General features: G+C 32.4%; 1 long non-coding RNA gene across 10 annotated transcripts; it reads right to left on the bottom strand.

Moving 5' to 3' along the window:
* Nucleotides 1–8,387: 8,387 nt before the first annotated feature.
* LOC107004926 lies at nt 8,388–22,963 on the bottom strand. Of its 10 annotated transcripts, none has more exons than XR_003575222.1 (10): nt 22,859–22,963; nt 22,575–22,638; nt 19,020–19,114; nt 13,338–13,530; nt 12,984–13,047; nt 12,546–12,690; nt 12,266–12,330; nt 10,132–10,250; nt 9,172–10,042; nt 8,388–9,081 (listed from the first exon to the last, which is right to left on the bottom strand). It is a non-coding gene; the product is annotated as an uncharacterized LOC107004926 (long non-coding RNA). The 10 variants fall into 10 exon arrangements; XR_003575221.1 differs by having other exon boundaries at nt 10,132–10,643; XR_003575228.1 differs by having other exon boundaries at nt 10,132–12,330; nt 13,338–13,526.
* Between the last annotated feature and the right edge of the window lie 1,167 nt (nt 22,964–24,130).

The raw sequence follows: 24,130 nt of genomic DNA on the forward strand, positions 1-24,130 counted from the left end.
ATTGTTGGGCTTTGTGGAGGCTTGTGAGCCGGCCCGACCCATTACTGAAACCCTAGGTTAACCATTTGGTTTTCCTATAAATATGATCCTTGTATTTGTAATTTTAAAGAGCAGCACAAGTGAAATAAAAATCCTCCTGTTACAGTCGTGGAGTAGGGAAACCGAACCACGTTAAATTCTTGTGTGTCCCGTTTGTGTTCCGTTTCTCTTTTCTCTAGATTATTTGTGTGTGTTGTGTGTTTAATTCCCAACAGGTGAGACAATTTTTAATTTTATAATGCATTTTAAATTTATTGATTAGTGCAATGTATTTCTAAAAAAATTTTTAAGAAAAAGGTTGAAAAGCCATATAAAAGACAAAACATTAATGATGCGGTGCTTACATGGCAGTAACGTGACGCTTATATGGCTATATATATATATATATGATGTGACAAATGAGACTGATATTTTACTCTCAGGGTTGTATTTACTTCACTTCCAAGATATTAAGGGGGGTATTTAAACGCCCACACCATGTTCAGGGAAATTTGATGTATTTTCTCTTTATATTATAATATAAGGAAAAGGGACGGATTTACCCCCGAACTTTAATAAAAGGTGAGTATATACCCTTTGTTATACTATGCGTACATGTATATCCCTACCGTCTAATTAGTGGTACAAATATAACCTTGTCACTAACGGACCCATATTTTATTACATGTGTCATGATCCTATTATACTACCTGTTTGACCCCTTTTATAACCCATAATCCATAACCCACCTCATAACCCATCAAAAGAATCCTAATTAAAACAGACAAACTAATGTTGGGTTATGGGCCTTTTTCCCTTCCTATGTGGATAAATAAAAGCCCAATTTGGACCAACCCATTTTTGCCCATAGGCCCATTCTTATGAGGCAAATACAAGCCTATTTAGGTCTTATTTTCATATACACAGAGAGTTTTTTCAGCAGCCAAAAAGAGAGAAAGAGAGCAGTTTTCGCAGTCAAAATTCAGCCCTAACAGCCAACTTCAAATTGCGATTCCCGCTTCGTTTCTTGTCCAATTGAGCTGATTTTTAGACAAAATATTATCTTCATCTCAATATTTTNTGTCCGATTGAGCTGATTTTTGGACAGCATATTATCTTCATCTCAATCTTTGATTAGGAATTGATAGAGTTGGATTTGGTGGCCTACAGCTTCAGTTTTTCTGTCATGAACAGTAGCTGCGAAATTGGTGATTTTGCTCCTTTAATTCTCTAGATTTGGTGCAATCTTATTTTGTTGTTGCTCGTTGTTTGGCACTTGTTTTGTGGCCAATTTTGGAGAACAATATTGTAACTCTTGGTGATTATAGTGGAGATTTTGGTCCCGTGGTTTTTTACTCTTCACATCGAAGGGTTTTTCACGTAAATCTTGGTGTCTTGTGTGATTGGTTTATTATTGCCTTGTTATATTTGTTTGGTTGAATTACTTGCTGTCTTACTATCATATTGCTTGTGGTTGTTTGTCTTCTCTTGGTTCAAATCGAAAAAGGAAAGTATAGACTTGGGTATTCTTCCGCTGTTATCCTGTCAGGCACTCTTTGTTAGTGCCTTGTCTTTCCCAACAACTAATATTCACCCAAATATCTCACACACCAAAACCCTAGTTGTCTCCTGTTTTTCGCGATTCAAGTTCGTATTCGTCCGATCCAAGTTCTTCTTCGTTGGGACGACCATAATTTCAAATTTCATCTATCGTGCGTTGGTCATAATTTCCTATTTCATATATCTATCGTCTCCTTCAATTCATACCTAAAATCATGTCTGAAAGTTCTTGTGATTCAATTAGTAACTCCATGATAATGACTTATTTTTGTGATGAATTGGCTCGTTGTTTCACTTCAAGGAATCCATTGAATCCTGGAAGAAGATTTTATAAACCTAATGTATATTTTTTGCCTAACAGGAAATTAATATGATTTGTGCTTGTATTTTGGTGTTCATGATTTCTTCTCTGTTATTTTTATTAGATTGAAAATTATAGATTTTAGAGGTGGTAAGACAATTCTTCAGAAAATTCTTCTATTCAAGTTGATTTATTGAAGTCTAAATTGGAAGTTGCTATGTTGAAAATGGAGAATTCGAGAGAGCCGTTGAATGCAATTAAGATTGAAAGAGACAATTTGAAGAAGAAATTGGAGAATTTAGAGATTTTAAACTACTTCGAGGTGAATAAATAAAGAAATTTGGAAGATAAAGTGTCAAAGTTGAAGATGTTTTGTATATTGTCATTTACTGTGTTTGTGGTATTTGTTGTTGCAATTTTCAAGTGTTAGTTATTTCAACTATTTGTAGTTTCAAGTGTTAGTTATTTCAATTGTTTCCTATGTATTAGTGAATCTTATGTTTGAATATTGACCATTATTTTCAAGTGTTGCTTCAAATTTATTGTGAATTTCAAGTGTTGAATTTGAAATATTATTTGTGTCTTTTGCCTTAAAGTTTGTAGTATTTCGTTGTGTTATATTAGTCTTTATGTTGAAGATGGATAAACTTTGTCGTATTGCCACTATGTTTTTCTTGAATAAGGGTTTCTGTTGACACCCAACTTTGACCTTCCCCGATATAAATTAGTTAAAAAGCTTCTTAATTTTCAAACGAGTAAAAATAATTAGTTTTATAAAATTTTCAAGAAAATATTATATATAATATTTTGCAAGTTATAATGTTAAATAGTTTTGTCACTTTTCTTTATAATTTTTTATTTGATATATATGTTCAAATGACTACGTATAGGATTAGTTTATTTTATGAATATTTGAAGATCGTCTCAAGTAAGATTTTATTTAACTAAATTGTTGGTCAATTAGTTTAGTCATTCAGGGGTATATATTATGTTAACTAATTTATAATTAAGTGGATTAATTTATGTCGTTAAGATTACGAAGCTCTCCGATTAATTTATACTAATTCATTACCCAGTCCCTAAACCCTTTGACAAAGCAAGTTTTGGGCCCTCTCTTTGATTTTAGCAAACCCAATTCTTTTGAAATCTTTCAGCAGCCTCCTATCAATTTGGCCCACTCCAAGAGGCCCAGTATGCAACATTCATTTACTTTCAGCAACATAAAATCAGCCCAAAAGTCCAGCCCACTCTCCTTTATCCTCTCGTACGAAAATTGTACTCGAAGTCTCCCTTCCTTCCCCTCAAATTGGATGTCCCAAATTCTTTTTTCCGTTGAGCAATTGTACTATTCAGCCTCAACTTTATCCCTTTAGGGTTTTTGGATTCCAGCCTTTTTCGTGATTTCCTCCACTCTCCATCAGTCGAAAAATCCTACTCCTTTGCTATATATATTCTGGTCGTGGAAAGCTGTTTCGCTTGCTCGTGTAGTCTCAGTCGCTGCCTGGAGAAAGGTAACGCTCCCTCCTTTATTTATGTGTTATATCGATTCTGAGTATTCTGTTGGCTTCTATGGCTCCATCATCGTTTTCTTCTTTGAAAGTCTGTTTGGTTGGAATTTCGACTTGTATACTCTTCTTGCTGATTTTTGCCTTTCTTTTTATCGCATTGACCGAGTTCCTTGGGATATGAGCCGTGAAGGCTCAATTTTCTCTGTTGATTCCCATTTTGGACAATTTAGGAAGCAGATGGACAGGTTTTGACGACTATATGGTGCTGGAAATTCATTTTTTAGTCCTTGAAAGTCCAAAAAAAAAGCTGATATACCGGCTGTATACACTGGTATACGGTCGAAATATATGGTATATAGTTGAAAACGTGCCAATACAGGAAAAACGTAGAAATACGAAGATCTGGAAACATTTACAGGTCTGGGAGCTCAATGATTATCGATATACATGACGTATACAAAGGATATACACTCCATGTATATCAGGGAGGATGAAAGAAAGGAAAGGGGGCCAGAAGCCCAATGAATAATTCAGCAGGCCCGACTGGTTTCGAAATGGACAAGACCTATTTTGGGTCATTCTTTTAAATAAAAATAACACTACACATACATTTAAGATGATAAATATCAAGTTACAAACATATTTTTTAATAATAAACTACTTATAGCATATTATTATCAAGTTATAGCATATCAAGAAAAAATATATTATTCTCATTAATTTTTTTAAATAATAATTAACTTATTTAAATAATTACATTTATTATTCAATTACCTTATTTAAACCAATGTAGTTAATTAAATTAATTATTTTAAGTTACCTTTTTTAAACAAAACTCTTAACTAGCGTAAATTAAATTAAATATTATACAGTTACTTTTTTAAAAAAATTACAAAATAATAGGAATTTTATCATTCCATAATTAATAACTACCTATCAATATCTAAAATAATTACAGTTTTATTTTTAAAACTGTAACACGTTATCTAAAAAAAAAAATTTATATTCCCCAAAATTTTGTTCTTCCCCAAATCCTTACAAAATCATCTCTTTTGCACGCCTAACAAAAGTTTTCACCAAAATTCGCTGAAAATTTTTAATCTCTTAACAGTCTTCTTCTCAAATTCTCCCATATTCATCTCTTTTGCACGCCTAACAATTAATTTTTTACCAAATTTCGCTCAAAATTTTCTCTCTTAACAGTCTTCTTCACCAATTCTCACATATTTGCACTCAAATCTTCCTTTTTAGCACTCAAATCTTCAACTTTTGCGCTAAACAAACCGTACAATGTCGAAGAGAGGCAATGAAACCCCGCGAAAAAGTAGAAGATTGAATCATGCAAAATCAAAGAATGATGAAGGAGCAATAAGTGAAAGTGAAGTTACAGGAACAGTTGCTAGCAAGAAGGGTGAACCTCGAATTCATAAAGAACAAGTTATGGACACCACCAATTATCCTACTCCAAAATTCCGTAACAGGAAGTAGAAATCTTCATGGAACAATGTAAATTTTTTTGAATGACTTGTTTTTTTTTAAACTTATGAACAATTTATGTAATTTCCCAATTTTTTTATTATGAATACTGATGATTTTATATAAATTATTACTGATTATTATTAATTGTGTCTCACTTTAAAATATACAAAAACACTGTATGAATCATGTATGAAAATTATATGAATTATGAATGTCATATTAAAATTTGATATATAGAACATAGACAAATGTTATATATATACTTATTTTTTTTAAAAAATTATATAAATGACAGTCTGCTTCAATATATATTTTTTAAATGATAAATGATAATGATTTTTTTATAAATTGCACTTTTCAATATGTAATGTTAAATTATTCAATAAATTTGTTTTGCATGAATACTATATTAAAACTATACACTTTCAAGTACAAACAGAAACAGATGTTACTTATATTACTGGTATGAATAGTGTATGAAAAATGTACGAATTATATCATATAAATTCTTAGAAGCATAACTTATGAAAATTATATGAAATTAGTACTGACATATGATTCAAGACGATATTATGAATAAATATACAATTATACCTTAATAAATGTGTATGACCTTTTGCATACAATTGTTTGGTATGAATAATATATGAATACTGTATATTTTCAAATATATTTTTCAAAATACAAACAGAAACAAATGTTACCTATATTACTGTTATGAATAATGTATGAAAACTGTATGAATTTTAACATATTATAATTTGATATGTAGAACATAAACATACATTATTTTTTATATGCAAGTATTGAATGTATAAATGTATAAATTTTGTATGTAGTCCCCATTCATTATGCAATAACTGTATAAATGTTATATGATTATATGACTTATTAATGTTAACATTTTTTAATATATGAACAGCTGTATATACAATGTATGACATTTGTATGAAAAGTAATATGATTCAATAAAAAAACATGTTATAACAATGTAAACCCTCAAAAACACAGATGTAACAGTATGAAATCATTGTTTTTGTACAGGATAATTTGAACATGTCTTCCTATTGTGTCCGACCTGATGGCATCTACTGCATGTGCTTTTTGTCCTCTTGAATTTCACATCTGCGAACCCCTTCCACCGTTCAAATTTGGGTCTTCTCGCTGATCTTTTTGGACCAGGCGGCGTCAAAGTCGACGTATTTCCCTGTTTCACTTATATATGCAATAACAAAATTTAAATTTAATACAAAATTAATACAATGTTTATACACTATTGTAATTTAATATACAATTAATACACTGTTTAGTACACACTTAATACAATTTTATACAAAATTAATACACACTTCATACACAATTTATATACAATTCACTTATATATGCAATAACAAAATTTTAAATTAATACAATGTTTATACATAATTCATACTATACAATTAACTGCTACATACAATCTAAAATTCACTTTCATACACAATTTTTCCAATTTAATAAAAAATTAATACACAGTTAATCCAATTTTTATACAGAATTCATATATATATTACAAATCAATCACTGCTACGTTCAACTAGAAAAATTGGCTTTCATATATATTGCATACACTATTTATATACATTACATACAGAAATTAATACAATTTTCTTATTTAAACAATATACAAAAAAATAACAGATGAAAATTTAAATATAATATGGAATAGCTTTTATCAAAAAATCACATTTCATTTAACGTTCACACATTATTAATACAAAATGTCAGATATTGTTCATACGGTTTCAAAAATAAAAAATTGCAAATTGATCAAAATCTGTAAACTTTTCAATTTTATCCAGTAATCAAATTTCACACAATTCTTCGATTTAATTACACATGAAAATAAATTTAATATTACGAAATATTTATTACCAGAAACACTGCGTAATTGTATCACAAAAAAAATATATCAATTCAACATATGCAATATTACATGAAAAAAAAATACGACACATTCAATACATGACAAAATATATATATATATAACTACAACCAATAATTTATACTAAAAACATAACAAATCATAAAAAAAACTAACGTGATCAATTCCATTTGCCACCATGTTTAATTAAAATTGACACAATTTTCTCCATCAAATCAAATCTAAACTTTTTCAACCTTCAATTTTAATTATTTTTTCAAAAAAAAAAAACGATAAAATATAACAAAATTCAAATATAAGAATAAAGTTCACTTTCTGGAAAAAAAACCAAATGGTGCAAGTTTATGGAAAGAAGATAACAGATTACAATTTTTTAAGGATAAAAATCAAAACTAATTAGCATTTAAAACGAATTGAGACAATTAAGGTGCATATCTACAATTAAAATATTTTCAAATCCCTTAAAAGGTGCACATTTGTTATCAGTTAATAACATTAACTAAATTCACGGAAGTTATCCAATTTTAATTAATCATTTTTTATTTTTTATTTTTCGTCCTAATTTTACAGAATAAAAATTAACATTAATTTAGTTTAAAAAAATGCCATAAGTTGATATATTAAATGTTATAGAATGAAAATCAAACTCTTATGCCATAACTTGAGAATATGACTACATAATATGCGATATACCTAATTTACACTTCTTTTAAAATGGGACAAAGCTACAAGATTTAGAGTTTGGGCTTGGCCCAAGTTCAAATATTTCTTCCTTCTATTATTAACTATGTGTTATTATTGTTACATTGACTAACTTTTGGTGGAATTTTGTTTATTCCCAAGGATAGCCATTTCTTTCTATATTCAATATATAAATATTTATTTTACCTATATTTTACTATTTAGTTTTTTTTTATCGAGTTTGTTGGCATTTAAGTCTATCCCCTCTAGTTACTTTCCCTTAAATAAAAATAATAAAATAAAATAAAATAAATAGTAACAAAAATCATATTAATAAGTAAGTAAATAGATAAATTTTCTCATTATTTAGTTAAATTTGGAAAAGTTATTTTAAAAGGTCATTTAGTCAAATCGCCGGTCAACCGCGAGCTAGCGGGCATTTTCGAGGGTCTAACACCTTCTCGGAATGTACATTCGAACCCTTTTCAAATGATTTTTATCTGTTTTAAATCTTTTGAAAAATAATTTTAAGTTTTTCTTGATTTTACTAAAAATCAAGTGGCAACTCTGTTAATTTGGAAGGTCAATTTTTCTTAAATCATAAGATTAATTGATTTTTCAAAACTTAGTCATTTTTACTATTAATTATATATTATATATTTTTTAAGTAAAACAGTTTAGAAAATAAACTGAAAATAAAAGCAAGAACGGAAAGATACATAACAAAACAACAATAAAGAGCAATGGAAAGATACATAACAAAACAACTTAAGAAAAGTGCAACTCATTTCAAATCACAAACTACAAACTCATTTACCACATCAGTCGACCACCATTGATAGAGCAATTGGTATAAGAAATATATACCACAACAACTTATCGTACTACATCAACAGAACCCAATAGATACAAGACACTATATATAAAATTAACTTGGTCATATATAAGCAAAACGATAGTTAGTTTTATCTGATACGCTCATCCTATACAAAAAGTAGAAGTGAAACCAAAACTACAACTATAAGTTAAGGCACTAGCCTACACAAAACATACCAAAATAATAAGTTTAGCCTTAATATCATTTAAGGCACCAACCTACACAAATAGTAGCAAAAACTGCACCAACATATACAAAACAGTACCAACACAATATCATCATCCCCTTCTTGGCCTCAACTTTCGTAGTTGACTTGTAGTAACTGCACCCTGTCCATTTCAAGTTAAGTCAGTTGGTGCTATGGGAATATTTGTAGGTTCACTAACACCAAATTTATCATCTCTCAAGCCTATTACTCTACTCTCAATTGGTTATTGTGGTTTTGTCTCTTTCTGAATCTTGTTAGAAAAGATTTTTCTGAGATTGATCTTGGCCTTAGCCTATGGTCTTCATCATCATCCTTAGTTACTAAAATAGCTGTTAGAAGAAGCATATTCAAACTGACTTTCTTGTGTTGGTTGTGGGGTTGTGCAGTTGATGTCTTCCTCAGAAGCTTCATCTTCATCTTCATCAACTAAACCTCTCCTAGGCTGTCTCTTTTTTCCCCTGCCAAATTCTTTTCCTTCCTTAGCAGGTTGTTTCCCTTGCTTCTTAGTAGGTTGTTCCCCTGCTTTGCCTTATTAATCATAATAGAAGATATAGAATTAAGTAGTGAAATAGAATAAGTATTTGATGAAATTAAAGATTAAAGAGAAATAAAAATTACCTTTTTACATCCTCTTGCATTGTGATTTTGTTCCCCACAATTACTACATGTCATCACTTTTTACTCCTTGCCTCTTAACAACTTCATTCTTTTCTCTTTCCCTCATTCGCTTAGGTTTACCAACAAGCTTGACCAATTCTGGTGGTTCAATAGCATGCAAAAGGTTGTAATTTGTGTTTGTATATTGCCAAGGCTGCCTCTTTACTATAGTACCAATGATTTTCTTTTTTTGATATCCTTATTTTGTGCTCCGCGACCTTAATTACATGTGGACATGGAATTCCAGTCAGATCCCATGTTCTGCATATGCATTTTTTCTCTCTTAAGTTGACAATGTGTCTATCTGCACCTTCAGTAACCTCATAGCCATTATCACATTTCCACTCACCTTACAAACCTTTGAAATCTCCAAATACTCATTAAACAATAACTCACTTTTGGGACTAAACCCATCATCTTTCCGCTTCTTCACAACAACCTCTTTTGCTGCCAACCTCTCCATTATTTTGACCCTAATGTCTTCCAACATTCCAATAATTGGCTTGTACCTTGCTTCAAGTATCCATGCATTGAATGATTCAGTAAAGTTATTGTCCATAGCCTGATTTTTGCAGACTGTATCTAAATAGGCTCTGCACCATGCTTTTGGAGGATACTTGTCTATTAAATCTTGTCCAGCCTCTCCATTAACTTCCTTGGTCTCTTGAAGTTGGTCCTCAAACTCCTCTGTAAATGATGACCATCCAGCCCACCATAGCAACTTTTTCAGCTCGCCTTTGCCCCATCTTCTGCACCAATATGCCTCAATATGCCTTGCACAATATCTCTGATGTGCTTTAGGTAAGACTGTCCTTACAGCTTCAAGCAGCACCTAATTATCAAATTAAAACAACTAAAATTAATAAAGGAAACAGTATCAAGAAAATGGAATTAAATTGCAAATCAGTAGTATAATATTACCTTCTACATATCTGATATGAATGTCAGTCCTTCACCATTTTGAAGGTCAAGGGAATGTTGCAAATGTTGCATACATGATGTCCAAGTCCTCTTAGTCTCTTTATCTATCACAATCCAAGCTAGAGGGTAGAAAAAGTTATCACTGTCTTGACCAACAACACACAATACTTGTCCCTTAGCCTTTCCTTTAAGGAATGTACCATCAAACCCAGATTTAAAACACAACGTCATTGCCTTGAAACAGATATACATCCTAAGAAATTTTATCTTACTATTAGATAGTGTCTCTTTAGACAAATCTATCACAATGTCAAACCCTACAACTTCTCAATTCAGTAGCATAACCCTCTAATTTGTTGTAAGAGTCTATAAAGCTACCTTCTAAACTCTCCAATATCTCCTTTTTTTGCTCTCTTGCACTTTGCTTCACTACATTGAGCTAAAAAACTCTACGTAAATCAGCCTTCATTTGTTTGACCTTGTACGTGGGGTCACTTTGCAATTTGTTTAACCTTCACCCAATACTTAAGACTTATGTCACCACCAATTTATTTTGAAACCTTATTGTCACTTTTTTTAAAAAAGTCTCGTATTAGTGGGTGCTAAATATTTAGAAGATGAAACTTTGACTACACTATTTTAATTGATATTTGAAATGTACTTGATTAACAAAAGAAATTTTTTGTACTTTATATTGAATAAATATTTCTACATGTGTAATGTGTTAGTATGATACAATTGAGACCTTCTTTTAGATTGACGAAGTTATAATTCTCTATTATACGAATATATATTAGTCGAAATTGAACAAACTGTAGTTACCGATTACCATACTTCATAATAATAAAATCGAATTGAAAATACTAAATCATACCGAATTAAATTGATAGGACAATGGTATAGTAGTTTTAAAAAACAAATAATGAAATTATGGTATACAAGTTTTTAAATACCATACCATACCAGCCTTAGAGCGAATAGTGTGGCGCAACAACTCAAAGAAAAAAATGGAGAGGGAAAGTGAATTGATTGTTAGGGTTTTATTTTATAAGGGTAAATATGAGATTATCTAAAAAAAATTACTGGTAGAGAAGTAATATACTTGATCAAACTGGAATGGCGTTTAAGTAAAAGAATAAAAAGTATGGGAGTGCTAGTTTTGGATTTTTGACTTTTTTAAAGTCATTTAAAACTTATTTTAAGCTATTTTAAAATTTTTCAAACAATTCCAAAAGCTAAAAAGAGCTTAAAAATATATTTTGCCAACTTTTAAGTCAATCCAAACATGCTCTAAGTGTTAAAGTTAGTTGTGAACTACTTGCATTATACACTTGTAATATAAGATTATTTATAAATTACAATTGATTACATTAAATAGGACATTGACTTTTAATGGTAGAGGGAAACTCTCATGATTCTGACCCACCGTGAGTGACACTCACATTAATTCTGGTGGGAGAATCAACCAACTACTCACACAAAGTCTAAAATGCAATCAAAGTAAGCAGTTCGAAAGATTTTCAAGTAAATAGTCTTCAATAATTAAACCAAGTTTGTAGTAAAGAAACCATAGTCGTCCAACAATGCGAAAGTAACCCCCTAGAAACTGAAATTCGCATTATTAAAAAATGTTTGAGTCCGAATGAATGACCTATCAAAATAAAGAGGAATCTATTGTCGCCCAGAAGAAATGTCTCACCCTTGGATTTAGATAATTGAGTTAACACAATTAAGGTCGCAAATAGTCGCTTGAGCTGACATGCACAATAAACGGAACCATCACGATACAACAAAACAATCAGATTTTCTCATGAAACCCACACATACAATTGTTAGTGTACCAACGTGGTACCCATTCTCACTGTTAGTATATCGGTGTGTTACCCATTCTAATAATATTATATACCGCATGCTACCCGATCTCATCATCAAACACAAAACACAGTCGCATCAACAATGAACAACAATCATACTTATATATCCAAGTTAACACATTCATTGCATATAATTGATAATATCTTTCATTTCAAATCATGTTCCTTCCTTTTCTCCTAATAATAATCATGCATGCAGTACTAATAAAGTAGTTGACCACATATAACATAAACGACAAAAATAAATAATTATCACGTACCTCAAGTCATGCTTTGAAAGATCGATTGAACTTCCGCCTTCCATTTTGTGAGGCCTTAACTTGTTCTTGGTTAAAACAATGATAAAACATAATAATCAATAAATAATGACCTAATAATATTTTAATTATAGCCAAATCCTAAATCTCATGACACTCCCATGATCATCCCACCAAAACTAGGGTGTTTTCACCATTATTTCAAATCAAACTCCCCTTAAGGTCACCCAACAATGATTCTAAGGCATAAAAATCACAATAAGTAAAGAAGCAATTAACTTACCTTTACTTGTGAAATTTATGGAAATAGATTAGAGTTCATCTTAGGTCACCCCTCCTTTTTCCCAAGATGTAATTGCAAAATTATGAGCGGCTTAGGGAAATTTTTTTGCATTAACTCATGACCAATCCTGCTATAATGCCACCTACTATAATCCACCAGTAAGTACGTCAACCCATAGCCCAGTTTGACAAGTAATGAGTGCCAGGGTAAAAGTAAACATAAAATTAATAGTAATAATAAGGAAAAGACAGAATCAAGAAAACCAAAATCTATATACAATGGGAAACCCTCCAAAACTTGGAAGTCATGAGTACATATCTGTCTAGTATGAGCAAGTACAAGTCTCAAAATTGGACCACAACAAGTCGTTCCAAAGGTAAAGACTAGCTAACATATATACAGAAGAAGACATGTTGATCTAAGATACCAAGTGCTCACGTTTAGTATCCACAAGCTGCAAAAAATGGCATGACCGATCACCACTCGTAGATGGTGCTAGGACCTACATCACAAAAATAATGCATAGTGTAGCATAAATACCAAACCAAATGTACTCAGTAGGTATCATAGGTCGACTGGGAAAGAAAGGTAAATACAATCAATAAACATAGAATCTAGACAAAAACAAAGGTAAAGTAAATAAAAATACACTTAACTAAACCTAATTGGGTCCCCATAATCGCAGAAAGTACACTTGTGTGCAAGTTTAAATAAAACCTGAACGGACCCTCATAATCCCGACATATACACATAATAGCTAATTTTACAAGAGGGAAAGAAGTGCCTTCGAACCAGATTCATCAGGTGTACGACGGGCCTTAAAATCCAAGTATAGCCTCTACTAGATGTAATAGCCTCGACCCATTAAGCATTGAATACGACCTCGAACCATAAACATCAGCCTCAAAATAGAGGTAACAACCTCAAACTACAATCATCATCCTCGAATTAGAAATAGCCAGTGTCCAGTTGACTCTTACCCTAGCTAGCAAGAGTGACAAAAAAGTTAGTCGACTTTGAAGAAGATAACAATATCGAGACTAAATCATCGTAGAACAACATCCAACCACAAGCATTCCCATGAGGCTGCAAGCCTAAAACAACCCAATATCAAATCATCGTAAGACGTGTTCTTATCGGCAGCCCATCAGAGTCGTCTCAGGCGCTTCAGAATTGGAAAACTCTTGTACAACATATTCAAAATGCATGTGATTGGTTTCGATGTAGGCAACAATCTACTTTCTTATCAGCCAAAACTTCAAAACATAGCAAGGAAAAGCTTGGCTCTAGTTGATGATGTTGTTAACTATATTTTGAATATTATTTATCTAGCATATGTTGTTTGACTTGGGATTCAAATGGATTGTGATGGTGATGCCCTATAGCCTCTTGAACATAGAATACAAGCATCTCCACATGATTCTACTATGCACTTCCTCTTACACTAACAAAGTAGGCCAACTTTGAGCTCTGATATCAACTTTCATAACCCGATTTATTAGGTCATGATGACACCTACTACATCCAATATGTAGGTAAGCTTAACTATTAATCTGAAAATAGAAGCAACAGGCTATCACGCGGAAGATAACAATAAGGAGCAAGAGCCAAAAAAATGAGAACAAAGAGAAATCAATAGAAGTATATACATGAAATCATCCCCAAGACCTGACATCAATCAATAATAGAGTATCTAGTTTTAATAAGAATGCAAGGGTTTTAGAATAATTATAGATCTGTCTTTAGTTATTTTGAAACTGGCCTCATGGAGAAATTATTTTAAGTTGTGGTTCAGAAAATAGGAACGTGACCTAGCTAGTTGTTAGAGTTGACACCTTACTTTTCTGGCATAATTTAAGCATTGAAATTGTTAAGTTCTAACAATTCGTCCCACTCATTCCATATGTTCAAGTGACAATCTTTTGAACTCGGTGAAGCTATCAAAGGAAATTCAAGTGATTGAGGTAGGAATTCTCATTTAAATATGTAGAGAAGTCACTTGAATTCAACACATCGAATGGTGTTCCTGTTGAAGTTCATTGAAGTAGTAGGTTTGACATTTAGAGCTTGTTATTTTTGGGATCAATATTTCTGTACAAGGACCATCAAGATAAAAAGAATTAAGAAAGTTTGAAAAAACTCAAATCATAAATGTAGCTACTTAAGACAGAGGCCCCCATGCTGGTCTAGTTATGATATTTGTGATTTGAGGTTTTGTAGAACATTCCTAATAGTTTTAATCTTGTGGTCCTTATGCAAAATTACTGATCCTAAAACAACAAGCTCCTAATGTCCAAACCAGCTACTTCAATGAACTTCAGCGGGAACATCATTTCAATGTATTGCATTCAAGTGTTCAATAAATTATTTTTAAGGAGCATACACACCTCAATCACTTGAATTTTATTTTATAGCTTTAGCGAGTTCAAAGATAAAACGAGTGGGATGAATTTCTAGAAATTGAAAATATCAATGTTGAAATAATGTTGGAAAAACAAGGTGTCGAATCTAACCACTACCATGTTACATGTCTATTTAACGCTAATTACTGCCCCGAATAAGTTGTTCAAGGTTCTTTAATGGTGTTTTGGTGATTTTATTGTATGTTATCTCTTAGGGTGTTTTGAGCATTCAATTGTGTTCCAAACAAGCTCAATAAGTCAATTATGATCTTTGAACAGAACAATTTCAAGACTCCTAACGCGAGTTTCATATTCTCAATTTGACTCTATTTTGGTCTGTCTCTAATTATTGTAATTGTTGTGTCCAAACGTCTATATTGACATTGTGCTCAATATTTTGTTAGCATGTCGTGATCAGAGGTGCTTAGTAAGTGGAAAACTCATGTGCAACATATTTGGAGTACGTGTGATCAGCTTCGATATAGGATACAATCTACGTTCTTGTTAGCCAAAAGTTTGAAAGAAGGGAAAATTTGGCTCCTATCTGTGGTATTGTTAATAATAATGTCAATGATCTTTTGAATAATTTAGCCAGCATGGGTTGTTTAACTTAGAAATAGAATTGATTGTGCTTGTGATGCCTTATTACCTCATAAAGATATGACATAAGTTTCTTTGTAGGACTTCACTAGGAACTCTCTAATACCAATGAAACCGATCAACCTAGAGTCTTGATACCAACTTGTCATCAACCAATTTCTTAGGTCATGATGCCACCTTCTATATCTCACCTGTTGGTAAGCCTAACCTATAGCCCAGAACTAGAAACAGGTGGCTATCATACAAAAGGGAAAAATAAAGAGCAAGAGCCATAAAAATGACAAGGTAGAGGAATCTACATAAATATATACATGAAAACATCCCCTAGACCTATCACCAGCTAGGAACTGAACATCTAGTCTAAATAAGAATACAAGAATTTTACAAATACAATAAGCACATAAATGTCTTTTGTTATATTGAAATTGACCTTGGAGAGAAATTATCTTTAGTGAGCTTTGAAAAATTGGAACGTAAACTAGCCAATTATTAGATTTGACACTATGTTTTTTGGCATTATTTCAACATCATCAAAATTATCAAGTTCTAGCAATTCATGCCACTCATTCCATACGTTCAAAGAATAACAATTGAACTCAATTAGATATAAAAGTAAATTCAGGTTGCTGAGTATGTATGCTCTTTGAAATAATTCATTGAAATTCATGGAGAAGTCACCTGAATTCAACACATTGAAATAATATTCTCCGTTGAAGTTCATTAAAGTTAGTTAGACATTTGGAGATTGTTGCTTTTGGGATCAAGATTTCTGTATAAGGTCCATAAAGTTGAAAACTATTAGGAAAGTTTGACTAAACCTCAAATTATAAATGTCATAACTAGCTACTTATGATAGAGGCCTATACACTAGTCTAGTTATGACATTTATGATTTGAGGTATTTTCAAACTTTTCTAATAGTTTTAATCTTTGTGGTCCTTATGCAAAAATACCAATCCCACAAACAACAAGCGTCAAATATCTGACCAGCTACTTCAATGGGGAATATCATTTCAATGTGTTTAATTTAAGTGACTTCTCTACGAATTTCAATGAATTATTTCAAAGAGCATGCCCACCTCAACTATCTGAATTTCTTTATATAGTTTCACTGAGTTTAAATAATTATTCTTTGAACATATAGAATGAGTGAAATGAATTACTTAAACTTGATCATTTTGATGCTTAAATAATGCTAGAACAGAAAGATGTCAAATCTAACAACTGACTAGATTACATTCCTATTTTTCAAAGCTCAACTAAAGATAATGTCCCCACGATGTCAGTTTTAATATAACAAAAGACAGTTCTTTACTTATTTTATTTATTTATACTACTAGATGTTCGATTAATGACTGATGTCAGGTCTTGAAGATGGTTTCTTGTACATATTTTTATTGATTCTTTTTTCCTAATTGCTTTTTGACTCTAGCTCCTTATTGTTATCTTCAGAATGATAGACCGTTGCTTCTAGTTCCAACCTAGTGGTTAGGCTTATCTACCGCTATAGGTTGACCGACTTCGTTGGTATGAGAACAAGTGTTTAATTAATAGAGTTATACGGAGACATTTGTATCCTATCTTTTGGAGGCTATAGAGAATTACCACTACAATCGGTCCAATTTATATGTGACACCCCAACTTAAGAAAAGAAATTTCACATCGATATAAATAAAGAAGAGATGTTGGATATATAAGTAAGAAGATCTTACCAACTGGTGACGTATTTTAAACTCATGCGAGCTTGGACCCAGAGCGAACAATATCACTAATAGGTTGGACCATTACAAATGGTATCAAAGCCACTCTTGTATTAGTATTGTTGATGTGGGTTGTGGTATCACAATGTCAAAATGTCTATATTGACAATGTGTTCAATCGTACAAGATGCACCTCAAATCACCCAAAATGAAGGTTTAGAGCTCTCACATTCGATCTTTGAAAATAGGGAAGAATGCTGAAAGTCGAGATTTATAACTTTGATCTCATCTCTAAAAACCTATTTTTCATCGCTAAAAGTTTATACCATCAAAACCAGATTTTGTTATTTTTAAAGTCTACGAACAGATCCTCGATTTTCATCCGAGACCAACCAGATATATTATCCCACGAAATTCTGTATTTTCTACTCAATAGAGATGTCTACTCACTATATGCACGACTTAAAAAAATATCCTAGAGAGAGAATCTGTCCCTTCTCACTAAAAAGATTATATTCCCATTATTTTTCTGAGTGGAGCTTTGGCTCCGACAGATGTCTCACACAGTGGACCTATCGGCCCTTAGGCAAACACTAAGGAACCACCGTCCCCCCGACAATCGTGTGCAGACCCCTATCCCTCATGGTGAAGATCCGTTTACCCCTCTCCCAAAGTCCAAAATCTCTTCAATCCAAACTAATTAGAGTTCCGCCCATTCCCCCTCGTGGACACAAATTACGCCTAAATTACTCAAGTTCCAAAGGAGGTCCTTAAAGTCTTACAGGTAACTCCCCAGGAACTATCCCTCCCCTGTATGAAGTTCCAGTTCATGGTTAGTATGCAAACTCTACTATCAAAGGATCAATAGGCCAAAATCAAGTAAATTGGCTCCTAGAAGCTATGAATTGCAGTATGGCAAGCCAGTGGTCTTCTTCACGTACAAGAAAATGAACTGCTTGCCCAAAAGTGTAAATGGACTATTATAGGTAAGTTCCCGTGTATACGTCTATTTATAGATATTATTCGCAAAAGAATTCGCTAAGATGATTCATAGTAAAAAAGTGGTAAAGATTGGGGGCATATGATATGTATCATGTCTTTTTGGATTTTGAAAACATAGATGATCATCTCAATGTGTACTGCAAGAGCTTCCACATTCGGAGAGAACCATATCATGAAAATTCTTAGATGGACCACTGATTTCAAACCAGAAGCAGAAACCACATTAGCTCCCGTTTGGATTTACCTCCCAGACCTTCCTTGGAATTATTATGAATGGGATGCTATCTGTCGTATATGTAACCTATTGGTACGCCGCCTATCATGGATAATGCCACTAGCTCCAAGACTAGGCCTGCTACTGCTAAAGTTAGAATAGAGATCGACTTTACTAGACCGTTGACTAATGAAATTCTGGTTGAAATTAGAAATAATGAAGGCAAGGTGATGATCATCAATCAGAAGGTTGAATACGAAATCATCCCTGTATTCTGTTTTCATTGCAAAATATAAGGTCATAGAGATGAAAAATGCAGAAAACTACACCCGGAGCTGAGAAGTGAACATGCGAATGAGGTGTGAAAAAAAATGAATGATAATATCCATCAAGATAACAGGAAATTGGAACATCAACAGAGGCAAGCAACTAGAAAGGAGAAAGTTGTGATTACAAGCCAACTGAGCAATATAAGCAAAATCTCAACATTCCTCAAATGGTGCACAACCATAGTGTTCAAACAGATGAATGACAAACTATCAGAAGAAGAGGCAAACCTGTTAATAAAACTACCGTTGAAGAAAGCTCCAAGATTCCTAAGAACAATGCTACCACAAGAGAATCAGATAGTGGAACTGATGGCACCCAAATGCTGCAGATAAAAAATGGGCAAACAACTGTGGTTAAATTGAGACTACAAATATTAACTCCAGTTCTGAAAAACAACTAAATGGTACTGAATTCCAACCTTCCCTCTATAAAGAATCACTTCAGTCAATCCAAAGGAAAGAAAGGAAGAAAGCAACAGAAATCCAAACTCCAAAAACACCAGGGTAATGTAAGAAGAGTCAAACAACAGAAGGAAATTATCTATACTGACATGGAGGTGAAGGATAGTCCTCTAGTCAATATGAAAGTAGAGGATGTCAACAATATCAGCGAAAAAGAAAGCAAGTTCTCCTCAAGAATTACCATTCCTTCAGAGGTGATCCTAACTACCGAAGGAATTTCTAATGACATTTTTCCGCAGGATAACAATCCCAAACCTTTTTTTGGTCTTGATCTCATAACTACTGGAATGCGAGACGGGAACATCAATAAAGAAAAGGAGCAGGAAGAACTCAAAAGAAAGAAAGTATTTTTTGAAATGAAAAATACTAACATCAAAAATCTTTCTCAAACCTTTGAGGTAGATAAGGATAATGCTTATAAAGATTATGAATATGACATCACAATGGAGAATGACACATGCGATCTGGGATCTCCCAAATCAGATGATGGTATTGTAAGAGGAAATAAACATGACAACCATGATGAATCAGTGAAAATATACCCCTTCACAAGACCAATTAAAGGTGATAAACTACAAAAATTTATCCCATATGGGTAATGGTATTTCTTAATTTATGGACTACGAAAATTCAAATAGAGGAGTTTCAAACTCCTACGACAATGATCAAAATGACCTCTACCCCAATGGTATCCATGATTAATACACTCTCGTGGAATATTAAGGGTATAGGCTCTCAAAAAGTTATTGAAAGGCTCAATCTCTTTAAAAATCAATATCATCTCCCCTATCTTTTCATCCAAGAACCTAAGGTGCACGAGAGGAGAATCGACAAGTACAAAAGACTTCTTAGTTTTCAACACTGTGCTCACAACATCCCCAACAAAATATGGATTTTTTGCGGAGATGATTATCAGTTGGACATTCTGGAAGATAAAGAACAACATATGCTTATTCATATTTCTCAAGCTCACCGACTTATCTCTTTCCACTTAATTATTGTGTATGCTAAGCGTGCAGAGACCTTGAGAAGAGAACTGAGGGACAACTTAAGGACCACTACCAACAACATAAATGGTCCATGAGGTGTGGTTGGTGACTTCAATGTCATCACCGAACCAGAAGAAAAATCAGGAGGAAGACCATTCAGATTTGAAGAAAGTTTGGATTTTTGTAATGTTTGACTGACTGTAATCTTCAAGATGGGGGTTTCCTAGGGTCGATGTTCACTAAGAGTGATAATAGCGATCCCCCAAATACAATATGGAAAAGGTTAGATAGGTTAGTCTACAATGCTGAATGGTTTGACGAGTATGGGGGCACCACTGTCACCCACCTTTCAAGGACCTGTTCTAACCATGCTCTTATGCTTATCACCCGTAACAACAACAATACCAACCACGTGAAATATTTCAAGTTCCTTAATATATGGACTGATCACGATGACTTTCGGACTATGTCCAACAAGCTTGGGAGGATGAACAATCGGGCAATCCTTTATATGTCCTCTATCAGAAGATTAAGAAAGTCTACAATAATCTTAGTTCTTGGTCTAGATCAGCTTTCGGAGATTTTTATGATGAACCAAAAAAGCTTGAAACTCTCATAAGAACTCTAGAATAAGATTATGTTAGTACTAACAAGCAGGAGACTAAAGAAAAACTTTCTAAAGCTAGAGTTGATTTCACCAAATTCATTACGCTCCAAGATAAGGTGTTAAGAAAGAAAGCTAGAGTCAAATGGTTACAAGAAGGCGATGCCAACACTGCTTTTTTCCATGGAATTATCAAACATGGGAGGAAAAAATTCACCATCCACAAAATTAAGGATACTGAAGGTAATTGGGTGGAGGGTAACTTTGAAGTGGCCAATGCAGTTGTAAATTACTTTGAAAATCTCCTCAGTGCTGAGAAGGTGCTGGAAGATGACAATGTATCAAATGTTGTTAAAGGGTCGTAAGTGAAGATGACAACAAGGCTATTACTGTTATTCCTACTATGCAAGAGGTGAAAGATAGTGTATTTTCTATAAACCCTGATAGTTCCCCAGGACCAGATGGTTTCAATGGCAAATTCTATCAAAGTGCTTGGAATATTATTGTTAATAACTTGCATAAGGCCATTACCTTTTTCTTTCAAGGTGCCACTTTGCCTAAATTTTTCACTCATACTTGTGTTATCATGCTCCCTAAAACTGAATATCCTCAAACCTTTTCTGACATCAGGATCATTTGCCTTTGCAATATGTCAAGCAAGATAATTGTCAAGCTTCTCAATGCCAGGCTTGGTAGTATTCTCCCCAAAATTATAAGTCAGAACCGAAGTGCCTTTGTAAAAGGGAGAGCTATTATTGTGATTAAATTAGACAAGACTAAAGCATATGACAGAGTTTCTTGGCCATTTCTGTGCTTCATGCTAAGGAAATTGGGTTTTGCTGAATCATGGACAGACATTATTTCAAATAATTGGTACACTATACTAGTTAAAAGGAGTAGACATGATTTTTTCAAATCAGGAAGAGGTATCAGACAAAAAGATCCTTTGTCTCCATCCCTCTTCATATTATTGTCCCTTATATTTAATGAACTTCATCACAATAATAGGTTCAAAGGTTTTTACATGAACAAGCAGGGGCCAAAAGTTAACCATTTGGCCTTTGCTGATGATACTATTGTTTTTAGTAATGGCTCTGGATCTTCTTTAAATTTGATTTTTGACACTTTAGCTATGTATGAAAAGGTCTTTGGACAATCTAATAATAGAAACAAGTGCAGTTTATCTTTGGCTCATAATGCCTCTCAAAGATCTATTAGAAGAGTGGAAGAATTTTAAATATGAGGTTTGAAAATTTTCCCATAAAATATTTGTCGAAAAGAAAAAAGTTGAATTCTTCTCTGAAATGGTTGCTAAATTCGTAAATAAGATTAGACGATGGCATCTCAATTTCCTTAGCTCTGGAGGAAAGGCCATTCTTATTAGGCATGTCCTCCAGGCCCTCAATGTTAAAAAAATTTGACAATTTTTTTCATCTTTTGGCTCCGGACTCAAAATAATTGTGTGGTAATGGTATGTAAAGGTCATTTTCGGAAAAATGGGTTCTCTCACCAGAGATTTACATAAACAATTACAAAAATGCTCTGTAACGAAATTATCTATATCACATGTAATTTAATCATGGATATAATTAAATATGAAAAACTACAATGCTATTCTAAGAGGAAAAAAAACAAGCTCAAACAAAAAATTAGAGAAGATAAAGCATATTTAAGAAGTGTAATTTTTTTTTCGACATCGAAATCGTAGACCAGAAAACTATGACATACCACAGGATAAACAGAAAAATTGGGTAGATTTAGTTTGCAATTCTATCACTTCTCCTCGGAGTAACTGCAAAGATATACACATATAAATTAATAAATTATAAAACACTCGCATCAACAAAAAATAAAAGTCGATAAATAGAAAAGATGGAAAGGAGAAGCATCAAAAGAACTAGAAGAAACTACATTCAATTAACTCTAAATTCAGTGAAAAATAAAAAATCAAACAAAAAATGGTAAAATAAGACCTAAAATCAAAATTAAAAAAAAAATAAGAGCAATGATACCGTCTGTTAAATACCACTGTAATTGTCGCGGCGGAATTTGAACAGAGAAAAAAAAACCTAAATATGAACGTATATAAAGGTGGAAGAAAGCTAGTTTAATCTAAGGCCCACGCACGGGTCCAATATAATTAATTACAAACTCTTGTTTTACAAATTTAATATTAGTCCTAATAAAACATTTAGCATAAATAAAGTATTAAAATAATCATCAAAGAATATAATATATTATATATGTTGCTTCTTTCTTAATCGGACTCAAATATAAATATTGAATATTGAAAAAAAAAACATTAAACTAAATTAAACCAAAAAATATTTTCAAGTATAATAAGTCTTAACATGGGCATATTCAATTTTTAAGTTTTAAAACACTCAAGTCGAACATGTAATTTATTTTGTTTTGTTTTTATACAATATGATACAAATTTATTAGGATACGAAATTATTTTGCTTGTTAGATTGAATTATTTATAATATAAAAATCATGAGTCGTTATTTATTATTATCTTAATATATATATATATATATATATATATATATACTGTCACGCCTGAGCCTACACTCTGAGCGGGACTGACACTCGAGAACTATTGATGGCTCAAGCGAACCCTTGGCCTAGCTTAACTCTTAGCGGAAGAGTTCACTCATGATAAAATAAAGTATTAAAATACAATCATACCAAATTGTCTAATGTTTAGAAATAACATTCAACTTAGCCAAAGAAACAACTCAAGATCAACATAAGCCAATAACAAGATAATGACGAATTAAGACTGGTCAACGGACCGGAACCGGGTCACCGGACCGGACCGGAATCCGTTGACCGAAATGTTGACCGGTACCGGGATGAACCGGACCGGAATTACCGGGATGGTTCATCGGTTCCGTCCCGTTCCACTATATACCGGGATGGAACCAGAACGGACCGGGATGGAACGGGACGGGATTAACGGGACGATATTTTTTGAAATTACGAAAATATAATTATTTTTTTTATTTTTTAAGTATAAATTAATAGTTTTTAAATTTATACTATAATTTTTTACTTAAGTTTATTTTAAAGATATTTTATTAATTTTTTTGTTATTGTTAAGTTTGCAAGTAATCTAATAAAGTTTTCAAAATTTAAATCTTTTGAAGTTTATACTTTATAAGTTATTACTTATATTCATTAATATTTATTTTATAAGTTATATTTATAACTTGTATCTTGTAAATATTAAATAAATAAAATTTGTAATTTTAAAAAAGTAAATTAAAATAAGGATAAAA

This window comes from Solanum pennellii, chromosome 11, assembly GCF_001406875.1.
Source record: "Solanum pennellii chromosome 11, SPENNV200".
Taxonomy (NCBI): Eukaryota; Viridiplantae; Streptophyta; class Magnoliopsida; order Solanales; family Solanaceae; genus Solanum; species Solanum pennellii.